The sequence below is a fragment of the Zonotrichia albicollis genome, chromosome 16 (assembly GCF_047830755.1).
Source record: "Zonotrichia albicollis isolate bZonAlb1 chromosome 16, bZonAlb1.hap1, whole genome shotgun sequence".
NCBI lineage: Eukaryota > Metazoa > Chordata > Aves > Passeriformes > Passerellidae > Zonotrichia > Zonotrichia albicollis.
Window position 1 is genome coordinate 12,903,157 of NC_133834.1, and position 19,297 is coordinate 12,922,453.

A 19,297-nucleotide genomic window follows, 5' to 3' on the forward strand; every position below is an offset into this window, starting at 1 on the left:
TTAAGTCTCATCTTTTTTTTTTCTTCTCTATCTCAGACATCTTTTCATGTAAAATCCTTCCCTTAGGATTTTTCCTCCTGAGAAGCTGAGGTGCCTCAGAAACAAAGTGTAAGCAATGATTATCTGCCGCTGTGGAATGCAACAGGTGCATCTGTGGTTGGTCTCATGTGGTTGTTCCTAATTAATGGCCAATCACAGTCAGCTGGCTTGGACAGAGAGTCTGAAGCACCTGCCTTTGATATCATTCATTCTTTTCTGTTCTTAGCTTAGCTGGCCTTCTGAGAACCTTTCCTTCTATTCTTTTAAGTATAGTTTTAATATAATATATATAATAAAATAATAAATCAGCCTTCTGAAACATGGAGTCAGATCCTCGTCTCTTCCCTCATCCTCAGACCCCTGTGAACACCATCACACTTCTCAGCTCTGTGTTGGTGTAATTTGGCACACAGGTCCATCCTGCTTGCACAGTGACCCATATTCCCAGAAGAAAAGTAGACTTTCAAAGCCTCACCAACTCCCATCTTAAAAATACTCATTTGCAAACATCCTCATGGGTTGGAAAAACCCCAAATCATTTTTTTGGATGAGCCCTTGCGATAAAGTTTAACAAAAATGAGGAGCAAGAATAATTACATCGAAGAAAAACAAAATTAAAGGAGGGCAACTTTAAATATCCTATTCCAACTGTATTTTTTCAGCCACACATTCAAATAAATAGTTTAAGCTTTGCTTCCCCTAATATTAAAATGTGATTAATCTCTTTCCCCATGAAGAATTTCACAGTTAAAGAGATTTCTGTTCAGCAGAGGACTGAACCCAGTGCCTAAATCCATCCCATGCCAACAGAGCACACCGATGTTCAAACACAGCACTTTGGCAGGATTTCACTTCCTAATCACCCCCAGCTTGGCCAGGGAGGGCAGATGGGGCTCCTACCAAGGCTGTGCCACTCTGGAGTTCTGCATTCATTCTTGATGGAGCAATTAAATCTCATCCTTGGCAAATGGCACATTTAAAATAACCATGCTCTGAACTACGCACAGTCCAATGTTAAAAAAAACTTTAAAAATAAATAAGGAACCACGCAAACTTTATTGATAATTCATTGGTGGATTGTTTGTATGAAACAACCTCATCTGACAGCAGAGCCCGGCATAGTTAAAATATGAGAAAAGCTTTTTAAATTTGGATTGTACAACAATATGTATTTTTTATGGAAATATCTAAATTCCCAAAGTTTTTGCTTTCTGACTGTGATGTGTCACTACATATATTTGGGGTTGGGGAAGGAGAAAGCTCAAAGCAAAACATTTCAAATATTCCATGTCTTTAACTGAACATTTCCTAAACATTTCACTTACAAAAAACCCCAGCAATTCCTGCTTCCATTTATGAACCTGTGCCAAAAGGACACCAAAACACTGCCCTATGATAATGTCTCAAACAGGAAAATGTGGTGGTGTTTGCAGGGGTCCCAGGATGAGGGAGGAGCTGAGAATCTTGACTCCATGTTTCAGAAGGCTGATTTATTATTTTATGATATATATTATATTAAAAGAAAATTATATACTAAAAACTGTACTAAAAGAATAGAAGAAGGATTTCATCAGAAGGCTTGCAGAGGAAAAGAATGGAATGATAATAAAATCTTGTGATTGCTCACAGCCTCAACAAAGGTGACTGTCATTGGTCATCAAGTAAAAACAATTTCACATGCTGGGTAAACAATTCTCCATACACATTCCAAAGCAGCACAACATGGAGAAGCTGAAGCTCCTCAGCTTCTCAGGAGAAACCATCCTAATGAAAGGATTTTTCAGAAAATATGTCTGTGACAGGAAAGTGGTACCAGTGAATATTTCTGTAGGTAATCACTGGCTTACAGTGGCTGTGGGGTGAGGATGGGCTGAGCATCGTTTCTCCTGCCCAGGGTGTGATATTTTACTGAGAACAGGGCGCTGCAGAAAGAAAGGGCTCATTCCAAATTGAGAATCCAGCCTAACTAAGCAGGGTTTGGGATCTGCTGGAAATTTCTTTCAGGGGAGTCCTGGCTGTTGCACACAGCAACATTTTCTGATTGCTGGGGATGGTTACCCTCAGCAGCCACAGCAATGATGTTCTGGCAATGACCCTGCTCTGGGACAGGAGCAGCTGTCCCCCAAAATCAGATCCTTTCTGAGACAGACCACATGTCCATTGTGTACAGGACACATCCTTCAGAGGGTGATTTAAAGTTGAAACCATTCCTTCCTCCACTAACCCATGCAGAAACCTTAATTTCCAACATGGGCATCAATGAAAACACCTGAATTTACATAGTGGAGCTCTCCAAGCTCAAGTATTTACTTGACTTCAAAATAGCTGCTAGATACAGAGTGAATGCTCTGCATAGGTTGCTATACCAAGGGGAAAAGCTCAGAATTTTAGGGACCAAAATTCTATTCGGAAATCACCCTGTTCCTCTCACAGAAAGGGACAAGAAGGGGCCCCATGCTCCAAGGCAAAGGCTGCTTTATGCAGCACTGTGCAGAAACTTTGCTGCTTCCAGAAAAGTGTGGGGAAACTGCACATCTGTCCAGCAGTAAGATATTTGAGGCAAGGGGGATGGATTCTTACATTTCTAATTTTACCAGCAAACTAGCTCACATGCTTTCCTCTCCCTTTAAATTCTTGGTCTTTCTTAGATCTGACACCCACCAAGGAAGCATCACCCCACTGCTCCCTGTGGTACCACATTAGAGATGGTTCAAAATTAGCAAAGCTTTATTCTTGGTTTTCTACTTTCAGTGCTGAGTGGGAGAAAATCAAAACCCAATAAACACACAGAAAAAATGTAGCAGGAAAATGGTATGGTCCTACTGCATGACATTTGGCATTAGATGAAGACTGAGTTAGTTCATTTGCCCTAATCTCTTCATATTTCAGTTTTTTCCTCTGCTCTCCACTACTCTTTTCCATTACTTCTTTAAGGAAGGGATAAAACAGGACAAAAAAAATTAAGCACTTGAACTTCCTTTTTAAGTGAAAAACTAGTGAATTTTCATTAAAAAACACATATAAGAAATTAATCTTTTATCATGGAAAAGGTTTAAGAATAAGCAACATGAACTAAAATGCCTGGGTAGCTCTACAAATTTCCCTCCTTTATGCTTGGCTCTATCTCTGCTCAGTACTTAGAGCTGCCTCTGTTTCTGCAGCCCATCTAAAATTAGATCAGAAGCTCTCCAGGGTAAGGATTGTGTTCTGTTTGCTGCTCAGCGCCTGCTGCCATTTAGATACTTGACAAAAATAATAATGAAATGTTGTTATTTTTCCTACTTTCATGTCTAAAACTCTAAAATTCTATGAGAGTACCACCAAAACATGGAGGCAGCAGAGATAACAGCCAGCCTGCTTTAATGACTGAGCACACCAGATGTTTCCCCTGTGTTATTCACACATGACTTTTGCTGTCTGTTTGTTGTTTATAAATCTCTATTTTTGACCATTATATCAGTATTTCTGCCTGATTCCCAAGAGGAAAAACAGGAGGAGCACCCAGGCAGCAGAGGAGCCAGCACTGCACCCAGTGCACATATGGGATCTATTGTGTGAGTCACTGCCCTAACGACAGCTAAGCATATTACTGCCTGCAAAATTAACTCACACACTGTGAATAATCACAGAAAAGAAATTTGTTTTGCTACAAGGTTGTTTTCCAGCTGTTTTAATGCAGACAATTTTTTCCTGAAACACAAATTGTAAAGGGGGAAGAAAAAAAAAAAAAAGACAGAAAGAAAAAGACTTTGAAAATCTGCATAATTTGAAAGTGCTTAATGTAAATTAGATAGATCCGCCTAATTTTATTTCAGTACTTTTTAATTGCATTTATAATTAGTAAAATACATTAATGTGCTACACAGAAGGTCAGGAGTTCTGGTGAAAGAATCTAATTAAAATGCTCTGCTGCATTTATGTCACACATGCGCTCGGTAACCTTGAGGCCTTCCTGCAGCAGCAGAGGAGGGGTTGTATTTATGTTATAAATAACTTTTTTCTTCAACAGGGCACAAATAACACATGATATGTGACTATTCTCATCTCACAGCCCATCTGCACTAATTGAGGTGGTTTGGGACATTCCATATTGCTCTTTTGATGAGAGAATCATGAGCAGAATTGGGCTGGTTCCCTTTCCAAGGAGCACTCTGGGATTCCCAGCCTTTCCCTCTCAGGGACCCCGACTCAAACTGTGCCTCACATCACTGACAGAGACAGAGCTGAACTTGCTGACAGCCAGAAAGCTGAGCACAGGTATTTATCCTGATGTCTGGATCCACTAACAGCATGGATTAAAAAAAAAAAAAAAAAAAAAAAAAGATTGAGGAACAGCTTACAGCAATAATCAGCAAGCAATAATTAGCGATGCTAATTTTTCTACTTAGAACTCATATTGTGATTTTATTACATTTAAATTATACATGCTCAGGTGTTCAAATGCTCTCCTTTCATCACCCTCTTAGGTGGTAAAACATCATTAACATCCTTCTAGCACCAGCATGATTGCTCAGTAAGATTAGAGATCTCTGCCTCAGCGAGTTCCACACCTTCTCCTGAGAGCAAAGCCCAAGGGGAGCAAAACAGGAAGGGCACATTTTCATATGATACATCCTCTGCTAGCCCAGCTCTGTTTCTCTACAAGCAGCAGGATTCAAAAGTTTTGGGATAATCACTGGAATTACAAATCCCTGAGCTGTCGGCTCTGTCTGAAACAGAAGAGTCTCAGTCTTCAATAGGAAGGAAAAACAGGAGAATGATTGAACAGGAGAACATCCTCCTGCTCAGGATGAGAAGATGAAGCTTTCAAAGGCTCCCTGCTCCCTAGCAGCTGTAAAGATGGGTCAGTGTCTGGGATCACTGTTTATTGGCCTGAACATCACAGGAAAGAAAATGAGATACACAGAATAAGTAGGTTAAACTTACATAAAAACAAACATTCACTCCTTTCCTTTATAATCCCTCCCAGCAGCTGTAAAGCAGCCATCAGCACCTGTGGGAATATCTCTAATAGTTCTGAAATAGAAGGGAAATTATTCAGCTCACTCAATATCTGCTTTTACCTAGGGGGACTGAAGGGATTGAAGTCCTGTCTGGAGTGAAAGGATGGCAAACACCAGCAGGGCTTGGGGGCTGGCTTAGCCTGGTGAGACTGAACTGTTAGAAAAGCTCCTGCCTGAGGGACAGAGCTGGCTCTGCTGAGCAGTTGGGCACACAACTGGCTGCCAGGAGTGCAGAACGTGTGAATTGGCAGGAGAGTGGGAAGGGAACAGAGGATAAGGGCTGAGCCTGCAGAGCAGCAGGAGAGAAGATAAGAAACACTGAAAGCTGCAGACCAGGGAGAAGAGTGACATTCACTCACACAAGTTTTGCTCTGGCACTCTGATAGAACTCTAAATATTGTATCAGAGCTGGCAGATAAACACTGGCCTGCTTTGAAATGTGTGTCCTGAGCTGTTGGCAGCACGATAAACTGTGTTGCTCCGTGTTGGACCAAACTCATCTGGATTGCACAAAGAAATGAAGGGAGGTTGAAGCCACATGGCCCAAGCCCAAAACATTTCAGCTGCAGGGCCATGGAGAGCTGAGCACCCAGCACCTCCTGAGAGCCCAGGAGATGCACAGGCAGGCAGGGCTGGCACCCCAAACCCTGAGCACCGTGCCCTCCATCAGGCTCAGCTGAGGAACCCCTCCTTCCACAGGAGAGCAGGGCAGGAGGCACCCACTGCTGGGTGCAAGAACCAGCTCAGATCCACATCCTGAAGGAATTATGGAATTCTCCCCAATCCCTTCCACAGGAGAGCAGGGCAGGAGGGACCCACTGCTGCCACCAGCACTGCTGGGAGCAAGAACCAGCTCAGATCCACATCCTCGTGGAATTGTCCCCAGGCAGCCCTGAGCAGAGCCAGCAGCACGAGGAGCTGTGGCTGGAAGGCAGCAGAGGGCTGATGGCCAAGTGGCTCATGTTCCCCAAAACAAATGGGTTTGGTTGTTGCCTGTGGAGGAGGTTTTACAGGAACTTCTATGAGCCAGAGAGAAGTTTGATAAGAGGATCCATGTTTACCCCTGAAAGAATTTCCTATCAAGGTCATTTGTCACTATAGGACACAAAAGAACACGAGCACACACTGCTGCTCTCAAGGTGAAGAAGAAAAGGAAAGTTTATTTTCAGACTTTAACATTTATAGATTTCCAAAAGTGACAGTGGATTGGAGGGTGACAGTGCCACTTCTCCAATGACACTGGACAAACCAACAGTCCATCAAATTTCTCCTTCTCCATAACAGAATGCAAAACAATGAGTTATTTACAGAAAGCATTTGAGAAAGTTTGCTACAAGAATGTCAATATCAGAAGGCTTAGAAAAACTTAAAAAATCAGGGCAACAGTCATTGACATAGAAACCAAGAAAGAAAGAAGGATAAATAAGAGAAACCTGCAGCTGCCTGTTCCAATGAGCACTTTGTCTCTTGTGATGAGTAAAGTGTGAACTTATGAGCTTTGTAAGAATATATAAAAAGCATGCATGCTAGAATAAAAACAGATTGAAGCCTTCTGAAAATGGTGTGTGTTGCTTTGTATTGTCTCCATCTCAACTACAAGATTTGCCTGCATCACAAGACAGTTAACACATGAATGGGGATGAGGCTGGTGCTGAGATGCTGGAAATTAAATGTACTTGGACAACATGCACAGAAACTTCTCAGAGCTGTACAGCTTATTTGCAATACCTCTCAGAGGTAACATCCTCTAAAAGGACAGAGGAATATCTTTTTAAATGCATGTTTGTGTGGCTGTGTGCAGCTAGAAGCACAAGTTGTACTGAGAACACTATCAATCCTCATTCCTGTCCCTGGACCACAGAACAAATCACCAGTGCCACTCCTAAAGTTATTTATAAAGCACAATTCATAAATTCAGCATTACCTGCACGTGTGAATGACACAAACAATCAACTTTTCAAATCCAGGCCATCTTGTTTGTCAGTGTTCAGAATTTTATGCACAGAATTCACTGTTGATCATGGTTGCAATTTCAAGACAGAAAAAAAATTAGTATAAAAATAATTGGGCTTCAATTATATAATCTTCTGTAAAGTGCTGAACAGTCCTCCTGGGGGAACTAATTCCCACTGCACACTCTAATTCTTACTAAGGCTTGCTGAGGCAGCTTCTTGGAAAGTGAGGACTCACCTGAATGAAGCTTACTACGCAACCAAAAGCTTTATGGAGGTTTGAAAAAGTCACCTAATAAAGGAGAAGGGGGTAATTTTCCTAAGATTTAAAAAAAAATCAGCATAAAGCAGAGACAGATTACCATGAAGATTTCAGTGTGCTAAAACCCAATTTAAAATCTGCTGAAACTTTGCAAGGATCTGTTTTCATGGTGAACTAAACCAGGCAGGCTGATACACTCAGAAAAACACAGAATTAGGGTGTCAACACTCAGCAAGCTGATCACTTTCCAAAAATATTATGTAAATAAATAATACAACAACAAATAAATTAATAACCCCCCCTCACTTCCAGAGTGTACAGAGATTTACAGAACAGAGAGCAAGCAACACTTCTGGATTAGGCCAAAAAAAAGCCTTGAAACCTTAACTTGGCAGTTCTTAATAGTCCATAATTTCCCACAGTGAAATGAATATGAAAAGTAAAATCTGACACATGTATAAAATTAGTCTTTTGTTCCCCCCTAATGATTCAAACTCACATTAGCAGCACCATTGTCCCCAAATCTAGATGTCAATTCCCCATTACACACCAGGCACCAGGTCAATGGCACAGCTAATGAGGATCTGCTGGTGCAAATGCTTATTGTATCTTAGCCTAATTCTAGTAAAATTTAAATGGTCTATTAATTTTCTTAATAAATTTAGATATGGCTCCTGCCTGCAATCTGTCTTTGATTAGCTAACAAAAGTGTATGAAGATCTGCCAAGCTGACAGTTCAGAATATTTCAAGCACATCATCATCTACATTAAAAAAACATCAATCTACTCCTTTCTCTGTAGTGCAGGCAACCAAAAATGGTTCAGATCCTCAGATTTAGCCTGCCCAGGCCTTCCAGTCCTGCTTCATCTGGCCCTGGTACAAATAAATGACTTTACTACTACTGGTGGAAACTCTCAAATGTGCAGGTGCTTCCTGGCTAAGACTGCAGGCTAAGACAGCTCTTTTGGGCACAGGGATAACTTTAAATACTTTTTTCATCTTTAGACCCAACATGGAAAAGGAAAGGTCCAGCAGGTGGAGAAGTGCACAAGAGGAGCTACCCCCACAGATAATTTTTTCTCCAGATTTATGGAGCATAGGGCTGAAGTAACAGGGTCCCCACCAAGGGATTGCAAATCCATGTTGTTACTGAGGGGGCTGTGCTATTTCTAAGTGAAAACATTAAAAAAAGGTGGCTGGGAATAATACTATCATAATCCATAACCATCAGGTCTTCCTTGTGAGATCACAAATGAGTTTAGCAACAAAAACACTATGAAGATAAACCTGAAAAATACTGAAAAAAAAAGTGCAGCCCAGAGAAGGGGCAAAGCTATTTAAAACTAAACAAGATTGTGCTAAACCATATAAACTGCCCAAGAATAAGCTCAGGATTGCTAATAAAAGGTTTCTGCTCACTGAGAGACCCAGGCTGTGACACAGCCTTGCAGTGGGGTTTTGTACATTTATAAATGTCTGACCTTTAGCCAGGACACAGGGTCAGCCCTTATCTTTTCATTGCAGATCAGCTCCCAGAGCTGATAAAGCCCAAGCACAAGGTACCAGCAGCCAGGGAGGTCAATCTGCTTGTTGTACAAGACAGTGGCATTATCCTTTTGCTCCCAATGGGAGAGAAAAGTCCAGTGGTACCTGGAAAGAGGACGCTGCAAAACTTTTACCTTTGCTGGCAACAAGAATCAGAATAAAGAACTGTGTTACATTGCAAACCTGGAAAATATTCATTTAAATTAATCCAGTGTTAGCTGCATTAATCACTGACAAAGTTCTGCACTAAGATGGAAATGATGATCTAACCCCAGATCCAAACAACCCAAGGCAGGGGTGCTTGAAGACAGAAAATATTCAGCTTTCCTCAGCACAGCAGCACAAAAGTTCACAGGAAAATAAACGTTTCTCAGCTTTAATTATCTCTGAACTGTTTCTTGCTTCTGTTCTTTGGTTTCGTTTAGGTTTTTTTTACATTTTAATTACAGTTGGCAACTCTGAGTCTCCTGCTGGTAGCTGTAATCAAAACTAAAAACTGATTAAATGATGCAATCTATGCCACTGGACAGCATTACTCAACCCACATACAAACAACAAAAAGCCAACACAATATTTTAATACACAAACAACATTTCAGCTCTCTTTACAGCCACGAGTCCAGAACATTCAAACCAGGTCTCAGTACTTTCCCAGCCAAGAACGAACCACACCATGCCACATGTGTGCCACCTCTGGCAGCCACCAGCTGTCCCCAGTGAGTGTTTCTGTCCCTCTGGAGCCACAAAAGCCCTGGAGTGAGGAGGGGGCAGCTCCCAGCACTGCAGAGCTGCCTCGGTCACAGAAAACCCCACAGGTAAGAACATTACAGATTCCTGAGTGCCATCTGCTGGCACCTGCACTGGGAACCAAACCTGACAGCAAATTTCGTGTTGCCCAGGAAAATTTTTGGCAGGTGTGCATTGGTTTGCATTGCACTTAGCCCCGTGGGAAGTTTAGAAAAATTTCAGTGTACACTTTTTGGTTTTTCCCTGTTGTGGTGAACTCAGGGGCAGAGAACTGCTGAGGCACAAATCTCAGGGTGAAAATGATGGATGTGTCAGGGTCTGCTGGGCTGGTTGGGTGCCTTGGGGAGGAGAACACAGGGTTAAAATGATGGGATGTGAAAGATGCCAAGCATTTCCCAGGGGTGCTACTGTGGGAATCCAGGACTCCTGAACAACTGACCAATATGACCAAGCAGAAGCTGTTTATTGTTGACATCGTAGAATCTATAAATATGTGTGCAAACTACTAACTACACACTTCCTGATTGGCGCCTTTGTCTTGTTCTCTCATTTTCTGCCTGCATTTCTGAGAGCACATGACTGGTTACAGCCCAGGTAACCAACTAGTACATGTTCTTCCTCTGAATCCCAATGGCACCTTCAAGGCAGGAAGAAGCTCATTTCTCCTGATAAGAGGGCAATAAATTCTTTTTCTCTGAAAATTTAGGTGTCCTGTGGCTAATATCTCAGTGCAAGTCCTTTCTTTAAAAAAAGTATCCTACACAGCATAGTTTCTATTTTAACATTTTTTTATAACCTAAAACTTAAGAGAATTAATACAGCATTACTTTCTAACACAACACATATAATATTCATTTTAATATTTGTGAAAAGCCAATCATAAAATACACGCATTTTTCTCACCAGCCCAAGAGGATGAGGATGGAGGAGGCAGACAGGCCATGGGGAGGGAGATGGATGAGGATTGCTCAGGCACGCAGCGAGGGTGGCAGCACAGCCAAAGCCACCAGCACTTGTCATGGATTTACAGAGATAAATCACACCTGAGCACGCTGGCTGCCTGCTGAGCTCACGGGACTCCAAGCTGGACCAGGAGCTTCCCCCAGCTCCTGCCAGCCTGAATAATGCTGTGTTTCTGTGACAGGCATTTCTCAGGATGGTGATGAGTGATTTTTCAGCCCACCAGGATGATGAAAGGGGCTCATGTGGGGAAAGTCATTCTTGTGCAGCTGATTCAGGATCAGCAGACTCTCCCACCATTGCTTACATCAAAATGGCAGCTCAGCAGATGGATTGGGGAAAATAGAGAACCTTTGCAGGGAGAAATCAGTTCACTTGAAAGCTACCCAGTGGTTCTTCTCCACCCCAGCATGCCCCTGAATGGGCTCCTGTCTCAGTAACACCGGACTTCTTACAAATAGAATCCAATAAATCTGCTGGTTTCCTCAAAGACTTCTTAATCATGAGAAATCTTTGGCATTTCTCTCTTGTTCTATACAGAGTTCATCTACAAACTAGGTCAAAAAGGACCTGAATGGCAGGAATTGCAGTTTTTTTCTGGCTTCTAATAACCAGGTTGCAGCTCGTGAATGATGCCAGTCAACAATTGAAAAATAAATAGCAATTTTAGTGGATTGAAGCACAGCAACTTCAAAAGAGAGCTCTAACATGCTTCATAAGAAGTGTTCTTGACTCAGGGATATGTGAACTAGGGGATTTCAGGCCAAGTTTGTCGGAAATTAATCATCTCCTCACACTCCAGTCGTGACACTGACACCTGACCATCTGCTGAGCAAACTGAGGCAGAACCCTCACACAGAAACAATTCACTGTACAGAGATTTTGAGGACATCCAAAAAACCCAAGTGTGTTTTCAATGTAATTTTGTGGCCCCTGAATAACCAGTAAAACAGTGAATAAACAGGCAGGAAGAAGCCTATGTAAGATTTATGATACAGGTCCAATTTTGTTCAAAATATACAGGAACAGAAATTTAATGATATAGGTTTCATATTTTGTAGGATAGACTTTAGTAAGAAAAATTTTAATGAGAAAAATTTAAGTTAGAAAACTCTAGGGAAAAAAAACCCTTAAGTCTTGACAGCAAAAAAAATCAAAGAGCAGCTGAATACAAACCACGAGGGCTGTTTAAAAGTTTTTCCTTCGCAATATCTGTTTCAGATCTGGATTATGGATGGAGCAATTTTAAAGCAAACGTTTCAGTGGAACATTTAATCTCTGGCTATCAATGTTAAAAAATTACATGCCCCAATCTCAGAGTATTTCAGTTTAAGAGAATTCTGAAGTGCATGAAAATTCCTGCTTTAGTTCTGCTCCTTTTTCCCTGAAGTAGCAACAAGCAACCAAAACCTCTTCACCAGTAAATCCAAACTTCCAATACTTGAATACCTGCACAGATTTGTCTCTAAATTTCTATTTTTTTTTGAAGACAACAGGGCTAATCTGAAACTGTGAGTTTGGGGGGGGGGGGTTTATCACCTTTTATCACCTTTTTAGCACCATCCTTGCAGGGCTGAGGACTGGTGTTTAGCACGTGGCTTTTTGTGCTGGCTTTGGCTGGGGGAGCAGGGATTTGCTGCCAGTGGTTGGTGAGGGGCTGTGGATTGGATTTGTGCTGGAAATGGTGATGGGAGGGAAACACAGGGGTGATAACACAGGGGTAAAAACACAGGGGTGATAACACAGGGGTGATAATACAGGGTAAAAACACAGGGTGATAACAAAGGGTGATAACACAGGGTAAAAACACAGGGTAAAAACACAGGGTGATAACAGGGGTGGTAACACAGGGAGGGTAACACAGGGGTGATAACACAGGGGTAAAAACACAGGGTGATAACACAGGGTGATGAGACAGGGGTGAAAACACAGGGGGATAACACAGGGAGGGGTAACAGCAGTGATAACACAGGGGTGAAACAAAGGGAGGGTGATACAGGGAGGGTAACAGGGGTGATAACCCAGGGGGGATAACACAGGGGTAAAACACAGCAGTGATAGCACAGGGAGGGTGACACAGGGGTGTTCTGGTCACTGCTGAGCAGGGCTGACACATTTTAGTGTCCCCAAGTCACGGATGGAGCTCAGCTGCCTTGGGTTGGCTGAACCTGCCTGCCCAGGGGAATGGGCAATGAATTCCTTGCTTTGCTTTCCAGCTTTTGCTTTGCCTATTTTATCCAAATCCATTGATTTGCTATTATTTCTTCCCTTTTATCCTCCTGATTCTCTCCACCATAGATAGAGTGGGTGAGCAGCAATGTGAGCAGCAATGTGAGATTCAGCTGCTGGCTGGGGTCAAACCCCAACACGTCCAAAAGTGCTTTTCTAACACATGATGTTAAAAACAAGCAGTTTCTTTACCCAAATATTCCTGTAATACCAGCACATTCTCTCTCAAAGCTTCTCCAAAGCCTGGTAATCTGGGAATAATTTGGTGGTAGTCACTGGTGATTAGCAGCACTGCCTACATTCTCAGAGACCTCTCAGGGTGGCTTTTGATTATTTTTCCCCTTTAGTTGGTTATCAGGATACTTATAAGCATAATTAATTCATACTTTGGACTCTCAGGATTATGAAGTATTATAGGATGGCAGCACTAAGACAGAATGCTCTAATTCACCAGCTGTCATGTGTTTAATTAGAGATTTTGATGAATCTTTCCTACTTAGATGAGCCTTCATACTTTGTGTTCTATTCAAAAAAAAAAAAAGGAAAGGCAGAAAGAAAAAAAAAAACCCTTCTTTTGTACAAGGAGTGTAGGACTGTGATCAAGGCTTTGTTAGCATGGCAGCCTTGTCTATCACCCTGATGTCAGAGCTGGAGTCAAACATCTCATCAGCTGCCAGCACTGACACCGGCACAGGAGCAAAATGAGGCTCCTGTTATGCACAGACAGAAAGAGCACAGACACAATTCCTTCCCAAAATCACACAAACTTCAGGCATTTCAGCCATCACCGTGTTTTGTGTCATCCAGGTATTCACAGAGGCTAAACCAACATTTCTGCCCTCAAAAAATGTGAACTGGCTCCCCTTTGAGATCTGAAGAATAGTGTATATTTTATCGATTCTGTATGGAGCAACACTATTCAATGTGATATAAAGTTGGGAATATATTTAAATTGATCTGAAAGTCATATTAGCTGCAGCATAGAAAAAACTTGTGAAAGAACTATAGAACTGACTTATCTAAGCTATTGTGAAACATTTAAACTTTTTTTCATGGAAATTTCTGTTGGAAATTTCTCTATAAAACTGACTTATCTAAGCTATTGGGAAACATTTAAGCATTTTTTTTATGGAAATTTCTCTTATAATGGTCATGGATAATGCACAGGACGCAGTATTTTCAATATCAGTGTCTAAGTTAATAAATAAACTCTGACACTGGAAAATAGTTAGTATTGAATAAATATTTTCAATTTTAGATTTTTAAAGCAGGTTATATGGTATCTCAAGTACAAAACAAAATTGTTGCAGTAGAAAAAAACCATCCTGCTATAGTGCTACCTTTGTTTTTCATCCTCTCAGCAGGAATGCTAATGGATCTGCCTTTCCAAAAACCTTCCATTCTATTTATGTTTGGCAAGCCTGACTCCCCCATGAAAATAAAAGTAAATTTCTTGATGTCTATTTCAGTTAGGTGGCCTAATGACAAATCACTGATGGAAAGGTAATCTTTGGAGAGGGCAGAAGGATGACAGGGATAGTTTTTAGAGAAGAACTTAAATACTGTGCTCATTTCAGTTTTCCTTATTAAATAGCTCTGCCAGTGTGAGTGGATTTTTGATCTGTAGTTTAGGTTAGGCTAGGAATTATTTAGTATTAATTATTAATTAATTAGCATTATCCAGCTCTGCTCCCATTAAAGCCAATGCATGAATCAATATTTAAAAAGGAGAGAAATTTCAGACCAGGAGTATTTCCTCATTAAAGAGCTGTGAGGGGAGAAAGCAAACAAGAAAATGTGCAAGAGCAGTTCTCCAGAGCATCCCTCTGCAGCAAAGTCCTGATGCTGGGCAGCTGCCAGCACAAATTGGTGCCATTTTTCGGTGGCTGCCTAAACTGAGATGTCTTATGGGGATGGGTAAAAGGAGCTGCAAGGAGATCTTCAGTTCCTAATGTGGAACAAACCAGAGAAAAGGGGCTCACCAAATCAGCAGGGCTGGGTGGGTGGCAGGGGCTGCACACTGTGACCGTGTTCACAGGGTGCCAGGATGAGGGAAGAGATGAGGATCTGACCCCATGTTTCAGAAGGCTGATTTATTATTTTATTCTATGTATTACAAGTCCAGACTTTAGCAGAGACACACAAAGAAATGGAAGTGTGTCACTGACTGTTACAGATTGGTCCATCTCAAATATTAACACAGGAATTCATCTGCCTTGTGGAAACTTAAATTGCCCTTTTGTTCCCACAGATCCAGCAGACAATTCAATCATCAATGGCAAAATGTGGCCCAAGTCACCCCAGGTCCTGAATTTCCAGTTTCCCTGAGAGAACCAGCTGCAGGATTAGGCTTCAGAGAGATTAATTACAGACAGAGCAGTGTTACCAAACAATACTCCACAGAGTTTCCAGGAGACATCTGATAGTCTTGCAGCATTCAATAGTCTGATTATGACTGCTACTCTATTTCCTGCCATAAAATGTTCTTTCACAGATCACTGTATCACACCATCTCTTTAAATACTGTCCTCAAGTTCTTATTCTCAAAATCTTATTCACTTCCTTTTCTCCTCATCCCCTGCCCTTGTTCCTTTCAAAGGTGTGCAAACCAGCAGTGCCAGGACAGGAAAATTCACTGCATTTCAAAACAAACAACTGTGGGATTTTTTTCCACAATGCAGTTGATAATTTGCATCACAAAAGTAGCAGATCTCCCAAAAATTCTTCTACAAATCTGACATTAGAAGTGATTTTTGCAGTGATTTTGACAATTTCTTTGAAGGAAACCGGCCTCCTCTTAGTTCTCACACATCAGAAATTACCAATAAATTATTGTCTCTAATAACCTCCTCCATGGGATATGTGAAATGCATATTTTGACAAAATTATGCCTAATAACTAAAAAAACAGCCCAGCAGTACCAATTTGCAATGCCATCATTATTCAGGTGAGCAATGGGCACCTCTCAAAGCTCTGCAGCAGCATTTAGAGTCTCTCCATTGCACAAAACCCAGTTAAGCATTTCTGTGAATTGAGGCCACGACCCTGCAAGAAGCTGAGGAGCAGAACTGCTACTGAAGGGTTTTTCTGATGGATCCCCCTTTCTTTATAAATAGATATGCAAGAAGATTTATGAACAAGACGTGGTCCTTACTAAGCACAGAAAAGTTCATTTCATCATTTTCATTTTCTGCCTGAACAAGGATGCTACAGGGCAACACCACAGCTGGCTAAAAGGCAACCATTTCTGTGAATAAACAGGTAAAAATTGCCTCTTTACAGTTCTTTCTGGTTTTATTGAAGAACCACTTTCATTGATTAACACTTTTCTCTGAAGTGCAGTTAACCACCCCTTCTGAAGCCAAACTTTGCCATCCCCAAAATAAAAATGCTCCATGAGAGTGCTTGTGTGCCTCTTTATGTGCTTACAGAATAACAGATGACTGGCAACTTTAGAGGGGAAAAAAAAAACAAACAAACAAACAAAAAAAAAAAAAAGCCAAAAAAAACCCCAAAACCCCCCAAAATCAAAACCAAATCCACCAGGAATACTTCTTTGGAGTAATAGATACATTCTCTGTATGATCACAAAAAGATTTTTAAAATGCACACAATGAATTTTGCAGTTTGGAAAGTCCTGGCTCTGTGAATGGTAATTAGTTTATGTATAAATCATATTCAGAAATATTTATGATGAAACTTCCACTCAAAATAAAATAGACAAATGTCTTTAACCTAATGAAATTGCATAGTAAATTATTTCCAAGAACATTCCAATGTCAAGGTAACTCACTTAATTATCCATTATCATCGAAATGTAGACATAATGTTAATTAAAATGAAGGGGCAAACCCATTTCCATTTTTTATGCAGATCCATGGGGCTGCTGCCGGGCCATTAGCTGAGCCGGCAGGGTGAGGTGGAGGACGAGCCCTGCCCTGCCCTGCCCGGGGAGCACTGAGAGCTCAGCTGCAGAGCCAGGGGTTCAGTGCCTGAGCCAGCCCACCCTGCAGCTCCGTTCAGGGCTGCATCACCCCGAAATATCCCTGAATAATTCCCTCCTCAATCCCAGGGGGAATTTTCCCTTCAGGGCTGATGAAGGGGAGGGAAAGGCATTTTCAATATCAACCACTTGTATAGCAAAGCATGGCACCCCCAACCAAGGGGAGAGAGGATGGGGAGGACTCCATTTTACCAGAAGGTTAATTAATTACTTTATTATACTATATTATTCTATTCTTTATTACATTACATCTAAACTGAATCTGCCAAGCACACACTGCACAGAATCTCATGACTGTCACTGACAGTCCCAACACACACCTGCCCCAACAGGCCAAGGAAACAAAACACCATCATTTGGGTAAACAATTTTTATATTTTATTTTACTTTGGCACAACACAGGAGCAGCCAATGAGATAAGAATTGTTTTGATCATTCTTTCCTCTGCTTCTCCCAGGTCCAGAGAATGGGAATCCCACACACTTGGACTAAAGGAGCTGTGGAAATCAAATGGGGAAAGTTTTGTTTTCCCTTGGGTCTGGACATTGAATTGCAGTTTGGAGGAGATCAGTTCCACACTGGTGAAATGTGTGAAATGTTATAAATCAGCAGCTCAGCTGCACCCTCACAGAGCACCCTCACTGATTTTCTACTGCACCACCAGCTGGAGCAAAAACCTGCTTTGGATCTGCTGGCATGCTGCTCCACTTGACTTTTAAAATAAAAAATAAATGAAATTAAAAATAAGTACAAATCAAAATTAAATAAAAAATAAATATAAATATTAAAATCTAAAATAATTTATAAATTAAAATATAAACAATATAAATGTACCTAGACATATAAATATACCTATAAATATAAGTGTAAATTCTTCAGATACATATATATGTATATATTGTATTATCTATTCTATGTAATATATAATATTATATATATATATATATATATATATATATATATATATATATATATATATATATATATAAATTCTTCAGATAAATATTTATCTGAATTTAGTAAAATTTTCTCACAAAACACATAAGGGTTGGGACACAAATGCCTGTATAACCCTTGTTTACCTTTCCATCCTCTTCTGTGCCATTCAAGTCTTTTAAAAAGCTACAAATAACATCACATTTTATCAACTAAAATGTTTGCTTAAGTGGTTTGAATTATTAGGGCAACAGCACTCAGTCTTGTGCAAAAATAGGCACTGCAAAGAACAAAGTTCATAAAGAACAAAAACATAATTTTTGTTACCATTATATTCCTGAATTCCTGTATTAGTCCAGAATAAATTTCAGACAGCCACTGTAATTTTCAATTTCTGTTTTTCAATGAACACATCACAGAAGTAAAAAAAAGAACACTGATGTGGGTAACAGGATCTAGACTTGGGGAACTATGGGCAATGCCCACCCTTCTCCAGGGAAGTAGTTTACTCCAATTCAGATATTTGATATATTTATGTTCCATTTTGGTTTTCACTCTAAAAATTAATTGGAAATATGTCAATGAATCCCCTGGGTAACTGCTATAGACCATATTCTTTTACAGCAAATACTGTGTTCCATCCAAAAGTGGTTTAGACATGTACTAATTTAAAATTTATTCATAAAGAACTCTTCCAGTCTATCACATTTTATTGTCAGACCAGCTAAAACCCTGCTCACCTTCTGCACATTAATACTACTCTTAACATCACTGGGGATTTTCATTAGTAAAGTGTTTCATGAAATTTAAAGCATATATTACTTCCTTCAGACCTTTGAATGGTGAATTATAATTGCTTTAATAATTCAGACTGACATAAAAATAAATCTAAGGTAATAACCAGCTTGCATATTACCGACCCCATATTGCACTCTAAAAGTAATCAGGGACACATTAATTAACCAAATCTTTTTTTCTGACATAAAAAAAAAAGCCATGGTTGCTGACAATAGAAAGTTTCACTGGCGTGTAATAAAATTTACAAATTGTTTGATTAATCCTTTCCCATAGCCCTCATAACCCTGAAACACCTTATTCAGTGTATCATGACAAGTTTCTAAATGCCTAAACCTCTTAACTTTTAATACAGAATTACTCTTCACTGCAATCATAGAAGATAAGTGGGTTTGGGGGTTTTCTTTAACCAATACAATTAATTTCCTGCTTACCCCAAATTAAGCTTGTGGATTGTTTGGTTTTCCCCCCCACCCTGGCTTTGCAGTTAATGAATTGCCTGAATTCAATTTAGAATTCCACTAAAATAAGGGGAGGATGGAAATATTTTTGTAGCACAGCACTCACAGTGTTAAAAACCAAGCCAGCACACAAGAGTCTTCCAAGGATTTGGATTCTACTACGCTGCTAAATATAATCTTAGCTGGTGCAAAATATGTTCCAAATTTCACTCTGCAAGCACAGACAGTTTTAGCACATGAACCACCTTGGAAGGTGCAGGAAACACACCAGCGGGTGTGGAAATCTGAGCCAGAAAAAGCAGAAAAAGGAATGAAGGCCAAGGAGATTGTTCCCAACTCTCCTCACACCTGTTCAGGACCTTCTC

At 40.5% G+C, this 19,297-nt stretch overlaps 1 protein-coding gene and 1 long non-coding RNA gene across 25 annotated transcripts in view; one reads left to right on the top strand and one right to left on the bottom strand.

The window, feature by feature from the left end:
- Positions 1-19,297, bottom strand: part of RBFOX1 (RNA binding fox-1 homolog 1) — a 1,150,782-nt gene that overhangs the window by 908,906 nt on the left and 222,579 nt on the right. The gene's annotated exons all lie outside the window — the stretch shown is intronic.
- Positions 9,401-17,561, top strand: LOC141731026 (uncharacterized). Its single transcript, XR_012582919.1, has 3 exons — positions 9,401-9,616; positions 15,854-15,998; positions 17,198-17,561. It is a non-coding gene; the product is annotated as an uncharacterized LOC141731026 (long non-coding RNA).